General features: G+C 46.1%; 1 protein-coding gene across 4 annotated transcripts in view; it reads right to left on the bottom strand.

The window, feature by feature from the left end:
• Positions 1-22422, bottom strand: part of PLXNA1 (plexin A1) — a 299658-nt gene extending 277236 nt beyond the window's left edge. Inside the window, exon 1 of one of the 4 annotated variants that reach the window (XM_080996881.1) lies at positions 22133-22422. The gene's annotated coding sequence lies outside the window, so the exon portion shown is untranslated. Of the gene's footprint in view, positions 1-21313; positions 21544-22132 lie in introns of those variants that run through there. The other 3 variants (XM_080996879.1, XM_080996882.1, XM_080996880.1) reach the window with 3 other exon arrangements.
• Between the last annotated feature and the right edge of the window lie 952 nt (positions 22423-23374).

Genomic DNA, 23374 nt, shown 5'->3' with positions numbered 1-23374 from the left:
AGTGAATCAAGAAGCTGGCTAGATCTGCTCTCAATTGTATAAGTGGTTTGTGGCTTCCTAAAATCCACTTATTCCCAATAAATTCTTTCTAAGCACCACATTAGCAGCCAAGGTACAGCAGAAGTAGTATAGCTGGGCAGCCACACTAGTCCTTCTAGATCAGGGGTCAGCAACCTTTTTCAGCTGTAGGCCTGCGCACCATTACAGTCTCTAGCTAAGAGAAGGATTTGATCCCAAGTTTCCCACAGCCAAACTCAAACCTCTAGCCACTAGACTGTTCCAACTCTCACAGCACTGAAAAATATGCACTCACACACCAAGACTGCCAATTCCAGTTTTTTAAGGAAAAGTATATGGCATCCAGGAAACTTGAATAATTCTACTTAGACAAAAATGAGATTGAGAAAAAGCCATACAAATAATGGGACTTAACAGGAACATGACATCCAGCCACTTGATCTCCCTTGTTGTCCTCAAAATCGGGAGGTGAGAAGACTTCAAGGCCTGCACGATCTATTTTGTTTTCTACTGAAATCCTAAGATCCATCAAGCAGAAGCAAAAGATACAGGCTTTGGTAAACAAAGTATGAGTCCAGGAATTTGTGAATGCAACTCACAGTCACTGCACAGAAAAAACAACTCCTAGTGATTCCCACCACCACCCAGCACTGTTGCTGCTGTTAAACAACTAGGAATAAGAAATCACTGAGATAATGGGGAATTTTGGCTATGGACTAGGTATCCATCCTATATGTCTCCCAAGGTGTCTGAATATGAATGGGTGCTAGCCAAATAAACACAGATCTCCTGATTTCCCTCTGCCGCCAAACACATACATAGACCCCTGCTTTCCATATTCCTTTGCTCCTCCTCCAACCACTGCCATCAACAGACTGCAGAATATTTATAGCAGAGCATTTTAAGCAAGGGGTAGTTTTATATCATGGGAAAGTGACGTTTTTATTGGGCCAGTAAGAATGAACTGATAATTAAAGCAATGGTTGCATTTGCCTATCTTGCAAATGTGTATAGATTACAGATATGAAGCATCTAGATTTAGGCAATTCATGCAGAAGCTCCTGCCATTGGTCATTTTAAGAATCATCATTTTCCTGTGGCTTAAAAGACTTACTGGGTATGTACTATAGATTTTATTTCAGAGCCGATACTAGGTTTGGTGGGATGCTTTGTCTTCATGCCTTATACTTTGTTGTCCTATGAGATAAGTAATCTGCTTTATATTATACTTAAGTAAATTTCAGCTGCAATGGCAAAAGCTGACTGCAGAATGCAAGGAATCATTAAGATACAGTACAGGCTATGCCCTAAGAGATTGTATCTCATGAGGCATCGGGCATGCTTGCCAAGACATGCTGTACCTATGTATACACACACAGCCGATCTATAGAGGCAGCTTGCCTGAATGCCCCTTGGGAAGACGGCAGATGAAAAACAGGCAGCTGTGGTGCAGGAAGAAGTTTTTGGCACTGCAATCTGCACGGCATACAGCAAGCCTGCTCTCTGAATGTACCCTCCACTCCGGCTCCTTTGCGAGCATCTTCAGCCTTGACCTTTTGCCAAACAGCTGGGCTGCTATAACCTCTCTAGCAGCGGGGTACGGTCTCCAAACTAGGGCAGAGCCAGCATTCCTCCCCACCCCATCCTCCGGTCCTTCCTTCAACAGGACTTTGCTTTGCTGAAGTCTGACAGGAGAACAAGGGCAAGCGTTGGGCACCTTGTGACACAAATCATACCCCAAACATCTGTCAGAAGCAATCACCATCTTCCTGTCATTTCCAGTTCCTTCAAATATGCAACAAAGAAAATGGGGGCAGGGAGGGAGGATGGCTGGAAGGCAGAACAACAGCTAGCAAGCATCACCATCACCGGTCATGCTTAAAGAATGGAAAACAGTGCCTCCACTGATTAGAAGCAGAGGGGTTCTCTTTCTATACTAAGGTACACTAAGAGGTTACCTACGTTATTAATTCAGCTGTTATTCCAAAATGACCTCCCCTCTTTGCCTAGCTGGCCTCTGCAGGAAATGCCAGGGTCTTCTACTGAAGCATACATACGCATACATATGCAAACCACACGGTCTTGTTTACTAGTCTACCAGGTCACTGTGCTAGTTGTGAAGCAGCTCTGCCTAGGTTTATGGATTCAGTACATGCCTATATACACAAAGGAGTGTTGCAGTTTTGCCTTGTTTATTTGCTTCATTTAAAATGTTGGCATTTTTTTGTGTTGGCCTTGTTTATTTGCTTCATTTAAAATGCCGGCATTTTGTCCATGTGTGTTAATTTTTTTTCCTTACATGTTAGCTGCCTTTATAAAGACAAAGCAGGGTATAGCATTTTGAAATAAATGAGAGAAATAAGCAGTGAAAGAGGCCCTGCTTATCTGGGGCATGCTTCCTCACATAAGTTATTCAAGGGCACTTCTTACTTACATCTCAAGATTCCCCTTAACTGTGCAAATATCATCTTAATATAACTAAATATTAAATGAAATGGTATAATGGTATTTTATGTGATTCCATCCTTGGTATGCTTATCAGACGGAATAGGACTGCAACCAAAAACCCTCACAAAAGAATGCAAAATGATGAGTTCACAATCCTGCCCACATAGTGAATTTACACACCAGCAGAGATATCACAGCAGGCTGTGCTAGAGGAATCCCTCTGCCAGTTTTATACCACCAGCACAAGGGGTAAAAATGGGTGACCTTGGTGAAAATCGCTGTTCCTCATCTTTTAAAGGCAAGCGATTAATGGTTACATGTGGCATGGTTCAAATGGGAAAACTTCTTGTAAGCCACCTGCTTCAGAGGAAGAATGGCCTTCAGGAGAACAAGATCTACTTTTTGAACTGAAGGTTTGGGATCTGGGAGGCAAACTGTGCCTGCACACTTTCTTTCTTTCTTTCTTTCTTTCTTTCTTTTTTCAGTGGCATGCTTGGCTGATGCATAATCTGGCACAGTTCCAGGGTCTGGAATCAGATCGTGAAGGAACAAGGAAAATCTCAGGAAGCACCACAACACAAAGCTGTCCCTGGAGAAGTCAGATCCCCACAGCATGGCGGAGGCTGGGAATCTGAACAGGGCCCTGCCATTCCATTCATGCTCACAGGCAATGGAATTTCAACTAGTTGTGATATTAACCTCTTCTAGCGCCTGCAGGCTGTCGCTCTTGATGCGAACAAGTAAAAAGTGCGGAGGGGGAGGGGGAGAGAGGCAGTCTTAGGAATGCTCTGGCTCATTCTTTGTGCTCAAGCAACTTAGCCTATTATTTCTTTTGGCCCTGTGAGGATTTTGAGTGCCTCGCACCACCCCAGATCAACAAACGGACATATTTTAGGCCTTCCATCACTCCCATCCCAGTAAAATCACTGCAGTTACCCAAACAAAACAAAAAACAAAAACTCAACCATCCTGAGGGATATTTATTAATCATCTCCATGGAGTGGTGGTATTTTATAAGCCTGTATACGTTTCTAGCTAGCATTTCAGAGACGCTGTTTATACTGCAGTTGCTTTTTCCTAACAAAATCCAGGTTTATGGTTACCATGGGTTCTATCGGGGGGGGGGGGAGTGGGGGTTTCTCAGCACTCAAAAACCATCTCAGCCATCAAATATACCATTTAGCAATTAGCAGATGTGGAAAAATTGTAAAACAAGGGACTTGACATCACTGAGCTGGGCAAAAAAAAAGAGCTACCAGCAGCACTACATATATAAGCAGGAAGACGTCAACTACAGTCAATAGGGGCATGGCCTGAAGGCACATGATGCAACCATCTTGCTGAAGTTAAGCAGGTTTAGATCTGGTCACAGCACAGATGGGAAACAACCTAAGAACCCTATCAACACCACCATCTTCGGCTCCATCATGGAGGAAATGCTGGCTATAAATGAAATACAGGCAATTCCCAAGTGAAAAAAGCGTATTTATTACAACTGTGTTCCCCTTCCAAATATCAGTTGCTTGCCCTCCTTTATAGATAACCACCAGACATATGCTGGGCACAGGAAGGGGATCAGCTACAGCCCAGCTGGTTCTGCTCCCATTTCCCAGCTTGCCTCTGCAGCATTCACCAGTCCCTACCATAACAACCCTGCTAGAGGAGTCAATATCCCAAAGGCCCAAGCCATTCTGAACTGTTCTCATTAGCAGTTCATCTCCACTGTCAGCCTTGGTTTGGAAAGGTCAGAAAAAGAATGGGATGCTCAAGAAAGTCAAGAGAAGTCTAGACTTGAACCTGCCATGCATGGTCAAAAATCTGCATAGAAACAGCTGCAATATGGTTCACAAAATCCAGGTTTTGTTTTTACATGGCACATTACATTGATCCCAAGGAAGTTTGCTTCTAGTTAAGTGCACTTACCGATTCGAAGCATACCAAAATTGCTGTATACCAGGTGTGTAGCAATTTAATTGATGATGATGGTGATAGTAATAATAATAATAATAATAGTGAAGAGGCACAGCCATTAATCATTTTTATCTTTATCATTTTTTAAGACTTTGGAACAGCAACCTCGCTTTCATTGACCCCATTCCCCAAAAGGTGGTGCCCAACTGCCTGAGTTCGCTGCCACTCTGGCTCATGAGAAATGATTGAAATGGAGGGGGATCCATTTTGGTTGTATACTTCTCAGTCCACCTGTAGCCCAACACCAAGCAAGGCCATGCTCAGGTTACACTGAGATGGAGGCATCTCTCCCTTCTTTCCCCCTCATCTCCAGCAGTAAGCTACTGCTACGGTTCCTCCAAGCAAGATGTGCTACTCACCACATCAGCCTGGTCTCCAGGTAAGGACCATGAGAGTGAGTTGAGGTGGATGGATATGGAAGGCAGGGTTGCGTTGGAGCTGCCCTTCCATAGAATATGAGAAAGTTGGAGGCAAATGAGAGTAGCCATGACAGTGCAGTGGAAGGGTAGGGAAACAGCCATGACAGTATGGGGAGGAGGTTACCAGGAGGGCATCTTCTCCAGGGTCCCCTCAAACCTGGCAGTACAGCAGCATCACAAGACAACCAGTTTGGTTCTTTTTAGCTCTCTTCTAAACATTTCAGAGAACAAACTGCTGCTGCATTTCGCAGAAAGACATATTTTAAGTTCCAGTAAAATAACTCTGTCTCAGTCTGAGATAAGCTTTTCCTCTTCTCCTCAGTTATTACCTGGCCCCTGCATAAAGCACTTCGCTCTGCCTGGTTCCTCTCCCTAGCTTTCCACCCTGTTCTGTTCTGGCTGGAAGCCTGTTCCAGATTTGCCAACGTGCCTGCAGTGAAGGAAGGGCCAAATTTCAAGAGAGCTTGGATCCACTTTTCACTTCAAAGTTCCAAGCCCCACAATGTAGCAAAAGTTTTTAATTGCCTAAGGAGGAGCTAGCCTGGGAAAGCTGGAAGCAGTGAGATAACCGGAGTCTCGCTGAACCGCAGAAAAGGAGGGGGGAGGGAGGGAGGGAAAAAATGTCTGAAAGTCTTCCAACAGAAACAAAACAAAGGGAAGGGAAACTATTTTTCAAGAGTGTGACACAGGCCTCTTTTTCACTCAGGCACCAAAGGGCCAAGAGTAGCCAATAAAAGCAGACGTGCACACAGGAATCCAAGTGAAGCCCAGCAAATGCCATGTATACGGACTGGCTTCCATAGGAATGCAAAGGCCATGGGAGAAATGGACCCAATACATCTGTGTTCTTAAAGGAAGACCACAAGCAGCCCTCCCAAGATCTCATGAAACTCAAGGTGCTTTAAAACAGGGTGAACATTTATGGTTCACAAATCAGTTCCGATTAAAAGATACTGCTATCTCTAGGATCAGAATGTAAGAAGAGTCCTGCCAGATCAGGCCAAAGGTCCATTAAGTCCATCACCTTGTTTCTAGCTATGCCCAAAAAATTGTCCCTGGGAAGGAAGCTCGCCATCAGGGCTCAAAAGTGACAGCCCTCTCCTGCTTTTCTTGCTCCCCTGCAACTAGTATTCACTGACATGCTGCCTCTGGCCCTGGAGGTAGCGTGGAACCATCATACTAAAAAAACAATTTAAAGTCAGTGCCACCCCCTATACAACTTGCAGCAATGAATTTCATGAATTATGATGCAACTCTCAAATGTCCCCCCAAGTCCCCACTTGAAACTAGATCCTCTGCACCAGGGATGGGCAACCAGTAGCCCTTCAGATATTGGTGAACTACAATTCCCATCATCCCTAATCATGGGCCATGCTGGCTTGAGGCTAATGGGAGTTGTAGTGCAACAGCATCCAGAGGGCAACAGGTTCCCCATACCTGCTCTATACACACACACACACACACACACACACACACACACCCCTGCCTGCTTTTGTGCAAACTGCCATTAACTCCCTTAGAATTTCTACACAGCCTTCACTTCCTGGTCTCCTCCACACACAAAATTAACCCCCTACCACTCTGGGGGGAACCAGAGAACTGGTGGAAAGAGCGATAACCTTCCCTTGCTAATGGACAATTTTAATTTCCATGCCGCAATCAAAAGTTTTTTAAAAGGCAGTCTGATTGCTCCCCAGGCTTTTGGATTATATTATCCTTATCACAAGGGGAGACCAAAGCAAGTGGCATCAATTCAACAACGGCCACTGCAATCTCTGGCAATAAGAATTAGGGAAGCTGAATCCCACTCCTGGAAGGCAGAGCTAAAGAAGAGAAGGCCAATGCATTCTCTAAGCCCTAGAAGCTACTTTTAATGTGACTTAAAATAAGCACAGAAGCTGAATCAAGCAAAGATCATTAAGGTGTAAATTCAGCCCATTTCACGTTGCATCACCACATAACATATTTATTGAAATGTTCATAACTGCTACAGGCCACACGTAGTCACATAATATCAAGGCAGCCTAAATGACGGGACTTGGCTCCTTAAACACAAAACATGGATTGCATTTAAAGTGGGGAAGCTTCTTAATGTAGCTCCAAGCATATTTGCAACATCTTGATTACGCGGCTTTTGGCAAATACTGAAGACACACCTCTTTATCCCAGCTTTTGACACTTGAGTTGAGTGTTTTTAGGACCCACCTTATTTTTGTGTTGCAAGTTGTTTTTAACTGTTTTTAACGTTGTGTTTTAATTGCTATGACCTGCCCCTTAGGGTGAAGGATGTGTTAATAAAAACAACGCACACTGTTTTCCACAGCAAGCATATGAAAATGGGACAGCATACGTGTGTAAACGGGCATCTTTAAATACATCTGCACAATCATAGGAGGAGCCACTCATACGTGTCATCCACACATTACGTCAGCCACAGAAAACACCACAGCAATACTGGTGGTGGTCATGCAGCTAAACGTTTGCCCTACAAACCATTGATCTGTTCTCATTAACAAAGGTGGCTGTGACCCAGTCACTGGATTCCACTGGACTGTGTGGCCCAGTCACAGCACACTATGATCCCCTGAACAAGGAGGCACTGTGGATAGTGAGCTTATGGGACGTCTGCTTCATGAGACTCTGGCACCAATTTTCTGCAAGCCACAACACTTATTTGTTTCCTCAGTTTTCCCAACAGCCTCTTGACTGTCTTAAACTTTGTCGTGTTTTTCAAAGCCGCCTTTACCAGTGACAAGTGGGAGCTGGTATGCAATTAAAAATATATACACTGTACAATTACGAACCATGTATTTTTGAATGCTCACATATTTCCACAAACCGAAAGGAAGCCACAAGTTATCACGTCCTTCAATCAATAAAGTGTGGGGAAAGCATCCTGGGGCCGGGATTGTCCCACATTATATCAGTCTGGGCTCAGCCAAGGGCCTCATTGCCAAAAGCAGACAGCTCTGCGGCTTGCGCAAGAGAAGTTTAAAATACTAACATGCACACAAAATTTAACACTTCCTATTTTGGAAAAAGTTCCACCAATCCCTGATATTTTTCACTGCCTCTTTTCTCCCCTCAGTTTTGCTGGAGGCACTGGCCTGAAAAACAGGTTTTTGGCTTTCTGAGAGAACGTCTTGCTTGTTCTCCCATCAGAGGTGGCAACCCCATTTTTGAAACATCAGGGATGGAAACAACAATATCACCGACGAACAGGTCAAGTCAACAGAGCTCCCAGCAGTGCTTTGAGGATCAGAGCCTAAAGCGCTCAAAGCAAAAAGTCTTGTTTATATGCCTGCACTTCTAGGAATGAAAATGACTAAGGTAGGGGGAATGACTTGCAGAGGAGTGAAAAATGTACCATAGTAACTCAAGAGGATTTCACAGGGAGAGCTATTCCTAGACAAAGCGTCTCTCATCCTTTTCACTTTAACATCTTGACATTATACATTTAATAATTTAATACATGTAAGCTGAAATCCTATGCAACCTTACTCAGAAGTAAGATCCAGTGGGGCAGTGGTGAGAGCCACAGATACAAGATGGGATTTCTCCGGCCTCTACGTAGACAGATGGAGGGAACTTTGGGTACATATTGACTGGGGCAGTGAGGTGGCTTGGAAGTTGAACGGAATCCGTTCCGGAAGTCTGTTCGACTTCCAAAATGTTTGGAAACCAACACGCTGCTTCTGATTGGCTGCAGGAAGTTCCTGCAGCCAATCAGAAACCGTGTAAGCCGCGTTTGATGTTCGGCTTCCAAAAATAGTTTGCAAACCAGAACAGTCACTTCTGGGTTTGCAGCGTTCAGGAGCCAAAACGTTCAAGAACTAAGCTATTTGAAAACCAAGGTATGATTGTACCTGATCATGTGTTTCTTGGGGAGGACACTAGGGGCTTGGGGGGAGGTGGGGGGGATCCCAACCCACCACACCACTGTCCAGTTGTCCCCCCCCCCGCACGCAGTCCCCAACCCATTGATCATTACATTCAGTCCTAGGGGCAGCAAGTTTGTTCACCCCCTTGAGTAAAGCTTCATAGACACAGTGCTTTTTTCGGGGGGGGGCACAGGGGGACGCATACCCCTAAACATTTTGTGACTCTAAGTTTGGCCTCATTGAAGGGCACTATTTCAATATGAGTAGGAAAATGAGAGTACCCCCTAAACATTTATTTTAGAAAAAAGCACGGCATAGACAGATTAACATTTATCTCTCCTTCCTTCAGTTAATCAGTGGAGCTTTGCTTGATGGACAACAAGTAAAGATCTTGGGACTCAGGTCTTTTAAAAGACCTTCTGAACAATACAAACATGCATCTTCTTCCCCGTCCTAATAGAAATATGACTGCAGGTAAGTAGCTCAAGGATTGTTTCTTTCCTCGTATCCTAAGCTGGCAGAATCACAATGCACCATTCCCTCCAACCACAAAAGCCAGGGATAATTGAAGCTGTCAATGTTCAACAGAAATAAACTTCAATGCTCCTTTAAATCTTGATCTTAAACACTACTGATGGAACTTGAACTTCTTTAAAAGCCGTTTTTATGTCTGTTACATTCCCTCTCCCCCGACTTATTCTACAAAAGATTAGAGGTGGCATCCATTTATTCATTTTAAACGAGCTAACAGTTTACTTCACGGTCCTCCCAAAGGCACCTTCACCAAGATTCTGCAATATGCAAATGTTTCTACATGCAATTGACTTAAAACCAGAGTTAATCAAGTAACACATTTTAATCCCCTGACAATCCTAGAGCCATCCCTTTATTGTCAAGGGGACTGCTCCCTTGGAAATGTAAGTATGTGTTGTGGGACCAGCCAGATATGACAGATGCAGTCACATTTCTTTGTTCATGCGTCTGCCTGCAAGGTAGTGTAATGCAGCAAGGTCACGTAATAAGATAAACTTTTCCCTCCCCCTCATCTCATTGCACTGCCTTGCTGCAGGTATTTCGGTGTTGAAAGTAAGTGGAGTTAAGGAGAAAAGTGCCTGGAAAAACAGAGGGTGGGTCCTAGTATGTAATGCCAAACCCGTGGTTTGAAGTTGGCTTGCTTAGCAAACAACCATCATTTGTTTTAAATCAGCATTTCTGGTTCACACATGTAACACTAAGCCAATATTCTTAGAAAATGAAAGTGACCTCGGCAGAAGTCCTCCTATCGCTTTGGGAAGGATTCAACTTCCTGCTAAGGCGATCACTCCCTCAAGGCAATCATTTTGGTTTGCCAGATGGAATGAGCCCCCTCTCCCCCCCCCAAATGCTGTTCCAAGTCTTTGCCTAACAAACCCCCAGAGCCAATTTCATGGGGTATTGCGGGGGGAGCCCCATTGCACAAGTCTTTATACTGTACAGGGCTTCTACTGACAGGACTCATTAGTTGAATCCCGCCCTCTCCCCAGGCTTGCTGAGGTTCACCCACATAGTGCTAAACCGTAGTTTAGTGTTATGTGCAATTAGTTTTTAGCTGTTAGGATTTAGCTTCACAAACCTATTTTCTTGTTTAAAAAAGGAGAGTGTGAATGCTTTAGAACACAATCTTGTTGACCGTTACTTGCGAGTAAGTCCCTTTGAACTCAGTGGGACTTACTTCTGATTGGGCACTCGGCACCTTGCAGGATCCATTTCCAAAGAGCCCAGTAAGGCACAGTAGGCCTAAGTGATAGTGAAGTCAGCTCAGATTCTATGTTTAGTTCACTGTCTCTGAATCGTATGAAAACAAGCCTCTCCCATTGTGGAGGACAGCTCTGCTTTAGTGAACTCCTAAGAAAACATGAATCACTCAACACTTATCAGTTCAAAACACCCGTGCAATTAACAAGACTTCTTTTTTTCCTATGGTATAATTATATACATTTTAATGCAATTACCACCCCTGTATTTTGTACATTAAACAGTAGGCAACCAAAGGAAGAGAGAGGCACTTTATTTTTCTTGGCTGAGCATTCCTGAAAAATAATAATATATTGCAAAACTGACTTGCCTGGTGATGCCGTCTCTACAAGATTTTTTAAAATAAAATAAAAAAATACGAGGTGAGGAGGAGAACAAGACAGAATGATGCTAAAAAAAGAATTAAATTGCAAAAAAGGCCCACATTTCTCCGCTGCTATAGGGAAAGTTATGGCTTGTGCAGGATGCCACATACATCAGCAACTGGGCCCTAGCAACCTCAGCACCTGTGTCAAATCCACCTCCCTCCAACCCTGCCCCCAACAGCCATTGAAAAGTAAAAGCAAATAAATAAAACAAATGACCGTCAGTCAGTTCCCCCAGTCCCTGAAGCCGAGGTCATTAGGCAGATTAAAGTTCCCAAGCTTTGGCCAGAGGCACAGTTAGCAAAGTGCAGTTAAAGTGCCCAAATTGGATTACTACTTCTCCTCGGTCTCAGTGCCAACTTGGCCAGCAGATTGGATGTGTGAGATAGGAAAAGCGGGGCGGGGGGGAGTGGGGGGGGGAAGAGCCCACAGGCTGCTCTGCAAGCTGTCAGCCTTAGCAAAGTGGGCTCCTGCAAGAGCTGAAGAGAAGAGCTGGAGCTGCAGAGTCAAGACTGTGTCAAAGACGCAGGGGGGTTCTGATCATGCAGCGGGAGGGAAGTGCACTCTGCGCACCCTCAGAGACACGTCTAGTATTATTTTGCCTGTGACACGACCAAGCCCTGGCGCTGAAATACATTCTGGGGCCTGACACAGCCACCAAGTGGGAGGCAATGCTTTCGGCAGAAATAAAGAGTCGTCTCCCTGGAAAGAAATGATAGCATTTCCAGAGGACCTCTGAGGGAGGATGGATAACAGCCCACTTCAGCAGAGGTTTACGGAGGACCAAACGAAAGCCAATCTGATTTTACCCGGCAGGCCACCTTGTAGAATGTCCCATCTTTCATACGCAGTAATAGTCAGCATTTTTGATCCAGGATCAGAGCAACAAGTTTTTACTCTCAGTGATACAGGCAGGCAAAGGTACTAACAATGCCACCCAAGAGGCTGTGAAGACCAGAGAATGGGTTTTCCAGTGCGGCTATTTAAGAAGCATTTATGTGCGTACCTATCCTTCATGGTCACCTGAAATAGCAGGCGTCAGAGAGCAAATTGCTGCTCGGTAGCAAAGGAGTTTTCAATGTTCTGCAAGAATTTGGGGGTTTGGGGGAGGGTGTTCTTTTCTGTAGCAAGCAGAAGTCACTGGAGGATCGGAGAACAGAAAGGAGCAACTGCCAAGGCAGGAGGCAAAAGAAAGGCCCACAAGTGGAAACTGTGTCTCTTGCCTCAACACCCCACCCCACTGCAATCGGCTCTTTTGCCCTCTGTCTCCTGCCACCTCTAGCAAGAAAGATAGATAGAAGATAGATAGATAGATAGATAGATAGAGGAGCACAGAGCACTCCACTCTTCTGTAGGTGGTTTCTACCTTGCCACATTGAGGCAGGGTAAAGTATTACAGTAAACCCTTTGGCAGACGAAAAGCAAAATACACAAGATTGCAGATTCTGCAGAGTATTCCTCCCCCCCCCCCAAATCCTTTAATGTATCAGAACAATAGGAAGAGGTCCTCAAACGGATATAACAAGTAATTTAGTCTATAGTTCCAGCAGATGGCTTCAAGGGCCATGTGGGCAACTCACTCCCATCAGGAGCAGCACCTCAACACCTTCCACATGCGCTGCGTCAGGAAGATTTTGAGCATCACATAACAGGACAGAATCTCAAACAAAGAGACGCGCTCTCCTCAACTACATTCCCAGCATGTTCACACTTCTCGTCCACACTGGCTTGGTCATGTCCACAGAATAGAAGATGGCAGGATCCCCAAGGATCTACAGGGAGCTGGCTTCAGGCACTAGGCCCATTGGCAGACCAACTCTGCGATACAAAGATGTCTGCAAACATGGCATAAAGGCTAGCAGCATTAACCCCACCATGTGGGAATCCCTTGAAGACAACAGCAGCGCCTCTTGACTATCAGTCAGGTTGTGTATCCACAGTAGTGTCCAGAGGAGGAATGACCACCGAGAGGAGCACAGAGAGAAGGAATACCATGATGCATCTGCAGCAGCACAACTGGATGTCTTCATCTGCCCCAGCTGCAACAAAACATCTCTCTCCCGTGTCAGTCTCTACAGCCACAGCAGGCGTGGCAACTCTCCAACGTTTTGCCTTCACCTCCAAAGGTTCACTTTTCCAATGTCTCCCAAGACAAACTGATGCCAACAAAACACATGGGCCTGCACACACTCCTCAGTTCCTCAACAGTAAATGAGGACAGCAAACACTCCCAGCCTATCCCTTCCACTTAATGCTCCTCTCGCAGAGTTTACAAAGAGAAAATACTTTAAACAAAAGACTCAGATAATCTTGGCAGCTGTAAAATGTCATCACTTACAAAACTAATCTTATGGAGTTTAATTACATAATATTATGAGATCATCTAGCATCTTCACTCACCAGAAGTGGAAGGGAGGAAAACCCTTTACATTTAATTTAGGCTGAGGTTTGACATCTGAAGTTCAGTGACTGTTCAGGCAACTGAAAGGGAATTTCAGCATTTTGTTCCACAGAGAACAAAGAGGAGAGGTTGGGGCAGGTGCTTTCTGTGCCCCTGCTAAATGAGGAAAACCTCCAACGTATATGCTACTTGTTTTAAACAAAACTCTCGATGGTCAGTTAATGTTTCTCCGGTATCTAAAAGGCATTTGCCTGGGGTTTAAAGGGTCTGGGAACAGGGGATGACATAAAAGCAACAGCAGCAAAGGTCAAGCTGGAACAGAAACACATCATCCAAAAGTAATGGCTGCTCCAGGAGGAAATGCACAGACATGACTGAGCTTTTTATTTGAGGAGCAGTGTGGTTTCTTTAGCTCTTTTCTAAACACACAGATTGACCGCCCCTAGAAGTGCTGAGCGGCTGCTCTTCACAGGGTGAAACTGGACCCACACCTCTTAGCAGGTCAAAAGACATCCTTTATGAAAAGGCATTACCCACGCTTGAGATGAACTGAATTTGCTAAGTACACCTTCCTTTTATCCACCACTTCAGCATCCTACCACAAAAGGCTTTTGATCAAATAACACACCCAAATATATCTGGATGAACAAGTTGTGTGCGTTTACACACACAAAAGCGAGGCGTATGCACTCACAGTCTGCCAGCTGCCAGAAGAATCGCCTTGGGTATCAGAGATAGGCAACAATGAGAAATCCATGTGCAACACCATTAAATCCAAAAGCAAATAGCACCCTCATATGCCTTTCTCACTGCTACTAATTCCCATGACAGAAGGTCACTTAACACAACACTAGTTGCGTGCTACCACTATTTAGTAACAGTGACGGTCTGGGACATATCCTAGGGCGCATATTCCAAACATGTGGGGCAGTGGCTAGACTTGTGATACCTCAGTGTCATCCATTAGAACCAAACCCACAAGAACACTCCCCTACAGATACACACTGCAGGGGAGTATTGGTACTTGTGGGGCAAACCTGTATTTCAGTGAAACCTCACCACCATTACGGGTCATCTCACTGAGGAATCGCAAGAGTTGGAGGGATCTTTGTAGGCAATCTAGTCCAGCCGTTTGCTCAACGCAGGAAATTCAGGGTCAGGGCATCCTCAAGAGATGGCTGCCCAGCCTCTACTTGGAAGACTTCCAGCAAGGCAGAGCTCCTCATCAGGTAACTGGTTCCATTGTTGGAACTACTCTTAGACTCAACTAATTTCTCCTAAGGTTCAGCTGAAACCTACCTTTGTATAACTTAAGATCCCATTCTGCCCACTAGGGAAGCAGAGGACAAGTCTGGGCCCGTCTTCTATGTGACAGCCCTTCAGGTATTTGAATGGTGCTATTGTTTCCCCCTCAGCTTTCTCAAGGCTAAACGTAGGCAGTTCCTTCAACCTCTGCTCATTGGACTTGGTTTTCCATAACCCTGGCTATAGCTCCTGCTGTTGAGACCCATCTTCGTTTCCCTCCTCTAGCTCTGATCAAAGTTAGCTATATCCTAATTGAAGGATGGCACCCAGAACAGGGCAGAGTGCTGCAAATGTGGTCTGACTAGTGCAGAATAAAATGAAACTAATATTTATTTGACTTGGTTCTTTTAATGCAGTCTAAAGACATTGGCGTTTTATGAAGACACGTCACACTGCTGACCCAAGTTCAGCTTGTAATCAGCTAGGATCCCAAGGTCCTTTTCACATGTACTGCTGCCAAGACAAGTATCCCGTCCTAAACTTGTGCATTTTATTTTGCCCTTGCATTCATCTCTATTGAATTTCAGTTCATTAGTTTCAGCCCAGTTTTCCATTCTAACAATATAACTTCGATTTTTATTCATTTTCCCTGCAGTGTTAGGTGCTTTTAAGAACAAAGAACAATCCAACTCTGCCTCCCTCCCACCAAATCCCTTTACCTTTAACATTAAAATTTTGTATTGTGCCTTTCCCCCATTTAAACCTCACAACAAACCCGTGAGGTAGACTGAAAGTGACTTACCCAAAGCTGGCTATTAAGCTTCACATAGCAGACTGGAGATTTCCCACTAACCACTGCCCCACATCGCACAGAATATGGCGTACCACAATCAGACTATAGGCAAGTAAGGTTCACCACTGCACTAGATGTTTACTGTAGGGTGATGGATGTAGCAAAAACAATTCCATGAAATCACACATATTGTGGCACATACTGGAGCAGAAAGTGGAAAACCCAGGGTCATAAGAGAAATTTATGTCTTAGTATATCTTAGAGAATCTCCATGTTTGGCAGCAACCATGTTTACCGAGACTATATTGTTTTCCCAGACATGGGAAGCACAAACAGACACATGTTCTTAACACCCATACAAATGAGTGCACAAGGTTGTGCCTTAAAGTGGCCTTCTGATACATGTGCAAAAGGATGGAAAGCTGTCATTCATATTTCACTGCTTCAGAAAACACCAGTGTACCTGCAGCAAACACAATCATGATGTATAAAAGGGTGGAATCACTCCCCTGTGTGATAAGAGCAGTCTTTCCCAACCTGGTGCCCTCTAGGTGTTTTGAATTCCCATCAATCCCATGCACCTTGTTTGCCCTTGGAAAACAACAGTAAGCTAGTGAAGATGCTGAACTCTGGGTGTTGTATGCTTCCAGAAGGCCACTCATCAGGAGGTCAGTTGCAACGCATTACATCTATTTCATAATCAGAGGAAGCCCAACAAAAAGCAAATCACAGGATATGTTCCACTGTGGTGGCTCAACACTTCTCAGTCTAGTTTTTACTTGCCACTGATTTCTGTATCACTTTGGCTAAGTCCCCCTAGTATTTTACCATTATATGACGGCAAGGTTGAAGACTGGAGGAAATGTGAATGTGCTTGAATGCAAAGGAGCATTAACAGATGTACAGAGATGTCTACAGTTGTGGGTGTGGGTGTTTGTCCTCACAACACCCCAGTAAGGTAAAGCAACACTCTTGCATCTCACTCCACAACTTATAAAACAGACATAATAGCATGGTGCTATCTTTCAGGGGTACTGTGAGGATAACTGTGTATGTACTGCAGGGCAGTTAAATTTCTATGGATGTCGGCTTGGTATAAGCATCTCGGATAGGTAATTAGTGCCTCTGGGCCTCTGTGTGCATTTGTTTTATTACAAAGGAGACTGTTAGGGATAGTGATGTGGTTCAAAATAAATTTGAGTCAGATGTGATGCCAATAACTGCATCCTGCAAGCAGCACTCACACTGACTCCAGGGGGCATTTGCCTACTTCAGAAACAAATGGTAAGGCTCCTCAATTGAACACCCTCCATTCAGGCAGGAGACAAGCCCCCTTACAGACACAAGTGGCAGAGGGCATAAACTAACGCCAGAATTCATCATCAGTTCAGGAGTCATTCATAGCCTCCAATTCCCCAAAATGCACACCGTTCTCATAAGGCCTCTAGCGCTGCCTTCCATTTTGGTCCCAACTCTCCTTGGGGAGGGGAGGAGTGAGCTTCAGTTATTTTTTAAAAATTGGTACCGTGCAGGAAACACACAAACAAACAAACACACACACACACAAACACCAGGCTGGGCAGCATTTAAGGTGTGTGTGTGTGAGAGAGAGAGAGAGAGAGAGAGAGAGAGAGAGAGGGAAACAAATTAAATTCCCTAATATTAACTTGTTAGAAACAAACTCACCTGAAATCAGTGGCATTTGTTTGCATGTTTAGGATCAAGGTAAAAACCACAATTCCCATAAAGTGAAATCTAAAAACTGAGTGAGTGACTGTATGAGAACAACTGGCTTAGCAAGGTAAATAGATCTGATGATGTGATTATCATGTGGGAAATGACTGTTTGTTGGGAGAACACGGGTTTTTAAAAGAATAAAATGGTGTGGGGAGGTCCAGAAAAATAAAGTTTACATTCAATATACTATTTCTGAACGTTCTATTAAAGATAAATTAATAACATTTTACATGAACATATAAAGCTGCTTTATACTAAATCAAACCCTTGGTCCATCTATGATGCTGAAGCAGGTGTGCATCTGGTCAGTGGATGTGAGACAACCTTTATGAACCTAACATATGCCACCTTGAGTACCATGATGGAAGTAAAGTGGGCTATAAATGTAGAAAATAAATACTTCTAGTTCTGGCTCTCCAGCGTCTCAGGCAAAGGGGCTTCCAAGCACTGCTACTTAAGATCCTTTTACAGTACAGTGGTACTTCGGGTTAAGTACTTAATTAGTTCTGGAGGTCCGTTCTTAACCTGAAACTGTTCTTAACCTGAAGCACCACTTTAGCTAATGAGGCCTCCTGCTGCTGCTGTGCCGCCGGAGCACAATTTCTGTTCTCATCCTGAAGCGAAGTTCTTAACCTGAGGTACTATTTCTGGGTTAGCGAAGTCTGTAACCTGAAGCGTATGTAACCCGAGGTACCACTGTACTTAGAAATGCCAGGAATTGAAGGTGGGACTTTTTACATATAATGCAAGTGCTCTATGAGGGAGTGACAGCCCCTCCCCATAATATCTGAAAACGATGGCACTTGCTAATGGAACAAGCAGTCCAGATCCCAATGGAGAATGTTGTCAACAACTGGACATATCTGAACCTAAGTACATTCTAATTTGGCAGGAGGGGTGTTTTATTGTCCCTGAAAAGCTTGCTATGGTATCACACAAATGGGACAGAACACCCAGCAATCCAACTGTGAAAAGCAAGAATCGCCCTCTGGCTATTGTTTTTGCAAAATCTACCAGAGAGGAATACATGCATGTTAGGCACAATGGGATCTTAATCCAAACAGGCAGATCAGGTTAAAGGGAGGAATCAGCAGGATCCAAAACAAAAATACAGATCCAGAGTGCAACACAGCGGATTACCATCTAGCATTCCCCACAGCCTCTTGCTCTGTTACACGATCACATATTTTGGATCTAAACTTCCTTCCCACCCACACAGACTCGATATTGTCTCAGCACCACCAGCACTGTAATTTACTAATATAAAACAAGTTGAACTATGCAAACAGTCTGAAGCAGAAGATTTTATTTTTAAGCCTCTTCTCTTTATAACCCACTTAAGAAATTATCTCTGCCTCTAGCTGCAAGTTGCAGGGGGATGGCCTGCTAATTTGCTTTGATTTCCTCACTCTGCACAATTTGGTCACAACCAGTATCTTAAGAGAGAGATATCGAGTCACTCATTTTACCCACTGAGTACATACAAAAGACTTTGAGATTGTTCAGGAAGCAATTAGATGCTATACAGAGGGAAATGATGTTTTCAAATGAATAACCTTTGATGCAGTCAATAGCCCTGTGCTCATCCTTTGCAGATCCCTCTTCCCCATCATTGCAACAACAAAAAATGGATGAATAATTTTTATTCCACTGAAAGGGCAATAACCAACTGTATTCTAAGAAGTCTGTTTGCTTACAGATTTCATCTTAAGGGAGGGAGAAAACTACTTCCTAAAGGCAGCTTTCGATCTGAACTTTTCTTCCTGCTGTGTTTCTAAAAGGATTATTGTAAATGTTAATTTGTACGATATTGAGGATACTTCCTTCAAAACACGTGGGCATGAGGGAGTGGGGAAAGGGTTTTTAACTAGAAAGGCTAAATCCCACACCTCTTCCTAATTTACCAGATTCCTAACTAGGTTCATTCTGTAACTACTGATCTCATGTAAATTCTGCCTATACCCTCCTTGCTTCACAATCCCCCAGTCAGAGCTGGTCAATCCAGACGCTTAATCAATATGCATAAACACACGGCTAAGGTGATGAGAGAGAATTTCACTGGATGGAAAGGAAGAATGCACACACATAAAAAATCAAAGGGGGGAAAAGGAACAAATATTCATTTATTGATTGGACCCAGACCACATCTGAATGTCTGCAAAGCCCTGCACTCAAATATGCTGGAGCCTTGCGAGTGTGCTTTGGACACAGATTTTATACCTGCATCACATACACACACACACATACACACACACACGTACAGAGGACCCAATAACTAGAACAGTGTTTCTAGGAAAGCAATTCTGAAAAGCAAATATGCAAGCAAGAGCTACACTCTGCATAAATGGGCTTATTTTTATTTGAACAAATTTATTCTTTACCTAGACATTTACCCTGTCTTCCCGAAAGGGTTCAGGGTGGTTTACAACCTCCAGTTTTTGTTTCATGTAAAGGCTTATACATATGCATTATGGATAACACCTACACACAACACACAACAGCCTCTCTTATTCACTCCACAGAGCTATATTTATCATCTGGGTGCAAGGAGGGTTGCTGTTGGGTGGCAGAGCTTCGGAGCCTTTCCTAAACTACACCATAATCAGCAAGAATAATTCATGAATGAATAACCCATAATATGGTGCTACGTGCTTTTCGAAGCGCTGTGCAAAGGCTCCCTGAATTCTTACAGCACTCCTGGTCCACAGATTCTCTCATTACCAGATGGGGGCAGAAAAAGGGGGGGGCTATTCTGCTTAACGAACTAGGCTATACAAGAAGACCCATCAGCAGCCGCCACCCTTAATACCAATGAGGGCAGTGTGGGGTTGGAGTCACTGGACTGCTGGCTGGCCACATTAGCTCCTGCTTGCCCATTAAGGAAGTTGACAAGCAAGGAGAAAGCGGTTTCCTTTTGGAAGGAGGAACTCTAGCAGCCTGGATGGAGGAAAGCCTCGCGGCAAGGAGAACCAAGGTGTGGGTACATACATCCTGCCTCACAGCAGCGAGGCAGCCCCGCGGGGACTCTTCCGGCTCGGCTGGGGCATCTCTCGCTAAGCTCACGGGGCTTCTTCCCAAGCCAAAGAGACGGCTCGCTCCCCAGGCAAAGTTCTTCAACTCCGGGCGCCAGGAGGGACGGATTTAGGGAGAAGAGGGTCGGGCAGGCTTGGGGCAATGACGCCAAAACTAGGCTAGGGGAGAAAATGGTGTGTCCCCCTCCCTTTAGACTTGCTGTGGGTTGCAAGATTGTGCCCTGGCGGGGGGTCCTCTAACTGCCCGATCTCAGCGGTCCACCGTCCCCGACATCCCAATAAAAGGAAAATAGTAATAATAATAAAAATATTTGCGATCAAACTTTTCCCCTTTGCAAATCAGGAGAGCGAGAGAAGGGAGCAAGGGGGAATGGCTGGTGGAAATGACACGACCATCTCCACCGGGTTCATTGCGCCGACGAGGATGACTGGAGAGTTGAGTCACTTTTCGCACTGCGAAGCTGCTGCCCTCCCATCGTCAGCCTCCGAAGCCAGAAAAGACAGTGTCTATCCAAAGCCAGCTTCTCTCTCTCTCTGTCCACACACACACTCTCCCCGCACACCCCCAAGGAAAAAAGGAAGGAAAAGATGCAATACAGCAGGCTTGCCGAGCCGCCTAGCCAGGCGCCGGCCCCCTCCCTCCCTCCGAGTAAGGCGGAGGCAGGCAGGAGCTCCTGGAAAATAACCCACAAGCGCAAGGTAAATGCGGAAAGAGCTGGCAAGCGGCAGTCGGAGCGCCACGCTGCACCCGCGCAGCCACACACGCAGGCTGCCGTCCTCGCTCAGCTCTGCTGCAGTTTTCTCCCCCCGCCGCCTCCAAGCGAGCTCCGTCCTTGCCTACTTTTCCCCCTTCGCCCAGGCATGGTGTGCCGAGGGGTGTGTTTGCGGAAGGAGAAAGGCAAACAGAGAAACCTCCGCATGCACGGAACCAGCGCGGCGGCGGCACATTTTTTAGTGCCTCCAAAGCTCTCCAAGGAAGCGCTGCTGCTCCTCGTGCTCGGCCGCCGCCGCCCTCCACTCCCGCTCGGCTTTCCCTCCCCGCCGCGCATCTCTTGCTAGCGTCGCTGTTACAACCACATGCGGATCCATTCCAGTCCTTTCCATTCCGTTTCCACCACCCGCCACTACGGCCGCCGCTAACCACGCGCGCACACACGCCCTTCTCTCGCGCGTCGCAAAGGCTGCCGAGGTGCCGCGTTCGCTACGCACACTTTTTAATTGCCAGCGCTCCTCCGCGTCTCATTGTCAACTCTTCCCGCTCCGAGCCTGCCTCGCCGGCCACATTTCTCTGCTTCCTTTTCACCGAAGGACCCATGCAGCCTCTCTCGCTCTTCCTGATGCCGAGATCCCCTCGGGAAAAAGCCTTCCGACCACACCATTCCGGGCTAGCGTTTTTGGCCAAGCGATGAGCCGGTCCCCTTTCTCACCCCACCCCCATGCCACATTGGTGTGTGTGCGCGCGCTCGTGCGTGTGTGTGTGCTCGTCTCACGCGCTTTCCCTACTTTACGATCTCCCCGGCACACACAGCGCACATACCAAAGACACCACCACCCCAAATAATAGCAGCGCCGTGGCGTCGGCGCCGCCGATCCCACCCAGCAAAAGAATCCAGCAAACTCCTCTCTCCTCCCGCATGCAAAAGAAAGGAATAAATCAACTAAATGGAAAGCGGGTCTCTCGCCGCGTCCGGAACCGCAAATCTCTGCCCCCACCACCTCGCCCCCAGTAAAACAGAAAAGGCTTCCTCCGAGCTAAGAAAGGCTGAACATCTCCCCATGTGTGCGTGTGTTTTGTGAGTGTGTCTCTCTTGAATGAGGCTCAACTATCTCGGAGCCAAGCCAGGGAAGCGGAGAAAGGCGTTTCGCTACGCTCTCTCAATCCTCTCCATGCAAACCACCTCTTTCGCGTCTTCCTCTCCGCAACGATCGCTTGCTTTTTTCAAACAAAACAAACATACCCAAAAAAAAGCCCACCCCAGAAACGTATCCACGGAAAGCCTCAGAGGAAAGTTGGACGGGGTGACTTACAGCTTGAATCGGAGCTTGCTTCGGAGGCGCCTGCCATGATTACATTCCACACCGAACAACCCCCGCGCTGCAACTCCGGGCTCCGCGCTCCACTTGCTTTTCTGCCGCCGCCGCCGCCGCTGCTGCCCAGCATGAATGGAAAGGAATGCAGCGCAGGGTTCCAATGGAACTCCAGCCTCGATCTGACTTCCCAGGGAGGCAGACGGAGAGACACATTCAAAAGGGGCTGCAGTCGCTGCTCGGCTCGCCCGGTTTCGGCCTCTAGAGGGCGCCCACACCTGTGCAGACCGGCGCGCTAGAGGAGAGGAGGAGGAGAGAAGAGAATGAAGAGCAGGCGAGGGGAGGCCCGCAAGCCGAAGGAGGCTGGCGCGCTCTTAAAGGGGCAATGCCGCCCGAGGAGCCTTAAAAGCGGTGATGCTCGCAATGGCTTGTCGGAAGAACCGAGGGTGCCGCAGGAGGCGGGGCGGGGAGAAATTGTCTCGGGAGCAAGAATGGGTCGGCGTTCAGTAGCAGCAACACTCTGGACGTGGAAAAACGTGTCTTGCTTTGCTTTACAAGGGGATGGCTGTCCGGTTTTGCAAAGGGATGCAAAAGCTGCTTTGGCTAGGACGTAGAGCTGAACTAAAACGTTCGCAGCAAATGCGTTGCAGGCTGAACCGCGATCGTGTCATCGCCGGTGAAAATCCCCTTGCCACGGAGAGCTGTGAGGCATGGGGCACAATCCCCGAACGTTTCTTCAGAAGTAAATCACGCTGTGTTCAATGGGAAATAGGAAGCTACCTTTTACTGCTCCGCCCACCTCAGTACTGTCTGCACTAACCGGCAGAGGCTCTCCAGGGTTTGGGCAGAGGGGACATTCCTAGCCCTAGCTAGAGACGTCAGGAATTGAAGCTGGGACCTTGTTCTATGCCTCAGAATGGTGCGGGGGGGGGGGGCAGGGCCAAGCCCAAATAGCCTAAATCAGCAGGGCTGGCTGGAGATGATGGGAATGACGGTCCACAAATATTGGGAGGGCACAAGTTTGGGCAAGGCTGGCTGAAACCTTTGGCAACAGTGCAACCAGTACATGAAAACAGTGGTGAGCTGAGGCCCTTTTAGACTCTGGACTTAATAGTCATATGTAGGGGGGAAATGCATCCAGGCCTGCTGCATTTGTGGGAGGGGGCTGTTCATTCTGCCCCAAAGCAGAGCTGTAGCTGGGGCAGGGGGGCTAGCCAGTTTTTTTGCCCCGGGTGAAGCCTC

This window comes from Podarcis pityusensis (genome assembly GCF_964106645.2).
Source record: "Podarcis pityusensis genome assembly, chromosome: 2".
In the NCBI taxonomy this organism is placed as follows: Eukaryota; Metazoa; Chordata; class Lepidosauria; order Squamata; family Lacertidae; genus Podarcis; species Podarcis pityusensis.
The sequence above is the reverse complement of the archived record's forward strand: the minus strand, read 5'-3'. Positions and strand labels throughout refer to the sequence as shown.